Source organism: Tupaia chinensis, unplaced genomic scaffold (assembly GCF_000334495.1).
Source record: "Tupaia chinensis unplaced genomic scaffold, TupChi_1.0 Scaffold000023_1, whole genome shotgun sequence".
NCBI lineage: Eukaryota > Metazoa > Chordata > Mammalia > Scandentia > Tupaiidae > Tupaia > Tupaia belangeri.
The window spans coordinates 3,949,547-3,953,884 of record NW_006159453.1 but is presented as its reverse complement, the minus strand read 5'-3'; positions in this window follow the sequence as shown (position 1 = coordinate 3,953,884).

Here is a 4,338-nt window from a genome sequence, read left to right as displayed (position 1 = left end):
CACAATGGTCGACTATTTTTATCTCCATTTCAAAACCAAGAGAGGTGAGACAGACAGGGGGTATGTGGCGGGCAGTGGGGTGGGGAGAGGTGTATGTTCATGTAATTTTTAAAAAAAGAAGTATTTAATTTTATTTGTTATTGTTATTCAATAATAATAGAGAGAGAGGGAGAGGGAGAAAGCAAGCCACTAGGCCCAGGACTGAACTGCAGTCAGCCATATGAGAGTCCAGCACTTTAACCACCCCCCACACCACCTGCCGGCCCCTGGTCAAGTAATTTTAAGCCCTTCAGCATTACGACCACTTTTTAAGCAAATGTATTCCATATTTGTGTGTGATTATGCAGGTATATCCAGATTCAGCCCCTTCATCCCCAGGGCTATTTTTCACTTCACAAGGAATTCATTGTATTACTCACAAACTACCCTGGGGCTTTTGAGACCAATTTATAAAGCTGGATTTCCGCGCACTTTTTCAAAAACATGTTTGCTGATGATTGGAACTCATATAGTTTGGCATATGTCTGGCACTCTGCGAGGGGATAGGAAAAGGGAAAATGCAAAATCACTCCTCCAAGGAGTTCAGAGGCCTCTCTACTAGGGAAGTCAATTATTCATTCATTCAGTAAGTATTACTGAGTGTCTTAGAGCATGCTAAGGGCTATAGTTTAAGTAACTAAAAATCAACTTAGAATTTTAATACTTGGCAACAAGAGATGTGCAAATAATGGCCTTATCTTACATGGTTCTTCCAGAGAGCACCGTGATTAAGTACTCGGATCTCTAAAGCACGCCTGCCTGAGGTGAATGCCTCGATCTGCCACACGTACAGGCTGTGGGATCTTGAGCTAGTTACATAACCTCTTCAAGGTGTTTCTATGTCTATGAAATGAGGACGGTGTCTATCTCACCGGGCATCAGCAGACTAAAAGCAAACACACGTATTTAGAGCAGTGTCTGTGTATTAGCTGCTGCTATTATTATTGTAACATAGACTTACTGTGCGCTGCCAACAGTTGCCAATTCCTGAATACAGTAACCACGAAGGAGAGGAAGGGTTCTAGACATGTGGTAGAACAGAGCTTCCTTGTGGCCTTGTCTGCTTCAGCCCAGGCCTGTAGATGTGTCTACAGTAGCCTCAGCCATCTTTTACATCTCGTAATTTTAAAGTCAATATCCAATCAGTTATTGTCCTTTGCTGCTTCTTTCCTGATTGCTTCCCTTGAGGAAAAGGGGAAACTGCTGGTTGTTTTATTTATTCACTTCAGTTCTTTTTCATCATTTGTTGTTAGTAGAGTTCTTAATATTAAGTCATCTGGAAAGTCGTGACGTATTTTTCTGTTTTTCTATGCAAAAATGTGTCATGGCTTTCCCAATGACCCAGTAATATTACCTTGGCTAAAGTTTGAATCTTTGTGTCTCCCCAAGTTCATATGGTGATGTCTTAACCATCAAAGTGATGGTTTTAGCTGATGCCTTTGAGGAGTGATTAGATCATGAGAGCAGAGCCTTCATGGACCGGATTAGTGCTCCTATAAAGGGCCTGAGAGGCCTGGTGCGTGTAGTCAAGCAGACACAGGGGGAGGTGGCCAGTTCACAGCCTGAGACTTTGCTGAGTACATTAGGCACATGTGTGCCCCTAATCTGGGGCTGGCTGAAGCCGTGCAGAATCATAGCATCAAGACCCTTTTGGGAGCTCAGTACCTTTGGGTCTGTCTTTATCACTATGAAATAAATGAAGAAACCTTAAAAGGGGGAAGGTTGTTGAAAGAGATCCCTGGTCTCTTTGACCACATGAAGACATGGTGTGGTCAAAGAGACCAGGTGTCTCTCTGTGAACCAGTAAGAGAGCCACATCACCAGACACAAAATCTGTTGGGGCCTTGACCTTGGATTTACCAGCCTCCAGAAATAGCAGTAGTTTCTGTTATTTGTAAATTTAAGGTATTTTGTTTAATTGGTCTAAGACAATCTTATTAAAGTGGTTTTATTATTTTTCTGATTTTCAGTGTACTATGTGCTTAATATGAAACCAGAAATTGGCAGTAGAAAGGCCCTGATAATCCTACATCCAGAGACAACAAAAATGAAGAACTTGTTATATATGCTTTCAGAGTTCTTTGAAGTGTACATTCAAAACATGTATTTTAATTAAAAAAAAAAACCTCCCCAAATAAGGTCATGCTATTCATATGTTCTGCAACTTGCTTATTTCCACTTAGAAATGTTAGACATTTTTTTTCATAGGCACCTTTTTCCATGTAGGCACAAAAAGATCTTACTTTGTCAATCACTGCTTAAGGTTTCCTTCTACAGATCTTGCATAATTTGTTTACCCAGTTCCCTATTGGAATTTTATTATTACACTTTTATACCATTACATGTTTCTACTAATCCAAACAATGCTGCAACAAACATAACCATGCATGTATTTTTGTACCCACATGTAAATACTCCTGACATCATTTTCACACAGATAGGCCCAAAGTATAAATCCCTAAATGTGAGATTGCCTGTCTGTTCAAAGAGATTATGCATATTTATAGCCCTCCGAAGGGATCTGTTGAATTTACTCTCATATTTACACTGTGTGACAATGCTGGCTTCTCCACATTTGACTGTTTTATTTTTTTCATTTTTCGATTATTACCAATCTTGTATTTTTTTTTTTTTTTTCAAATCTAGTATTGCGGTCCAAAACGTAGGGAGAATCAAAAAGTGAAGCCAAGAGTATTTTTTACAAACAGCAAAACATCCTAAATTACTTACAGTAGTGGGTTGTTTTCAATCAAAATATCACACCACTAGTTGTTAACAGATTTTAAGCTGCTCTAACCTCCCAGATCAGCAAATCAGAGATTAGGTCATGTGCCACAGAATCTCTGCCCCACACACTTCCTGTTGGCTCTGGGCTGTTGAATGGGAGAATGGCAGGCCTGAGGGGCAGGGGAAGGAACGTGAGAAAGCAAGAGGGCAAAGAGCTCAAAACCTGGTGTCTCATCTTGTAACTGGTCTAGGGCAGTCACTTGAGTGGATGAGGTTTCCGAACCTCACTGTTCCTATCACTTTCTAGGCCGCTCTTTACTTCCGGTGCCTGATGACCAAGATTCAAGAACTCACCATCCAAGGGTCAATGCGATCACCTCTCTGATGCCTTTCTTGAAACCGTAGGAAACTGCTCTCTTCAAGGGCTCACTGCATCTGACCCAGGACTTTCCTTGTGTATGGTACGCTTAAGAACGTTAAGGCGCTAAGTTAATGGTGGCTGAATGTTTGCTGACAGGGAGAGATCTTGGTAGAAGAGAGATGAGACTCATCCTTCGCAGAAACACATAGATTCGGATAAAAGGAGGCATTGCAATATTAGGCTGAACCATGCATTTTGTCAGAACCAAATAATCCAAATACCTTTCCTGACTATTTTTTGGCCTCTGCCTTCGCCCACTCGCGAAAAACACTGCGAAATCCTTTGATTTAGCAAATCAAATAGGAAGATTATAGGGTTCGAAAACATCCCTTAGCAGAGGGCAACCTTTTCACCCGCTTGTTTCAGATATAAGAGGTTTTTTTGTTTGCAAAAGGGAACAGGGAAAGAAGGGCCAACTTTAATAAGAACGAGAACTGTGACTCCAAGAGAGCTGCAACAGCAGAGGCAGAACGAATGAAGCTGGTTAACTCTTCCTGCAAGGTAGGATTTGCGCGTGCCCCAAACCCAGGCGAGCACTTTCTCCGTCGATTTGGAAGGCGCTTACCGACTTTTTACGTTATTTTCTCTCTCTCCCTCCTCCCAGTCTTAATATCAGAGTTTTAGTGTACAGGCTAGGCTCCTTCGCCTGGAGGGTTCCTGACCTTGCCTCGCGCCTTACTGGCACTGAGCCCTGCCCAGATGCAAGTTTGACAGATAAGTGCTAGGGCGACGGCGATACACCGCTGCCGTCTCCGCCCCGTGCACCTGCTCGGCGTCCAAGCGGTCTCTCACCGTCAGTCCCCAACCCCGGGCCACCTCCCTCGCCACACAGCTCTCTTCCAGTGGGTCGGTCCTGGGTCGGTCCGCCTGCCCCGCTGCGGAAGCGCCCCGACCCCCGGCTGGCGCGACTGGGCCACCGGAGAAAGTGCTCGCAATCACATGGAGGCCCGGGCCCGCCCCATTGGCTGCGGCCGGGCCAGTCGCGGCGCTCGCCGGCTGCGGTTGGTCCCAGAGCTGCAGCGCCTGCACCGGCCCGGAGTCCATGTTACGCTTTGTCTAATTCCCCTCGTTACAGAGTCATGTGCTGCTGCTCTCGTCGTCGCCGCTGCCGCCACCCGTGGTGCCCCGGCTCCTCCGCCGCGCTTCGGGGT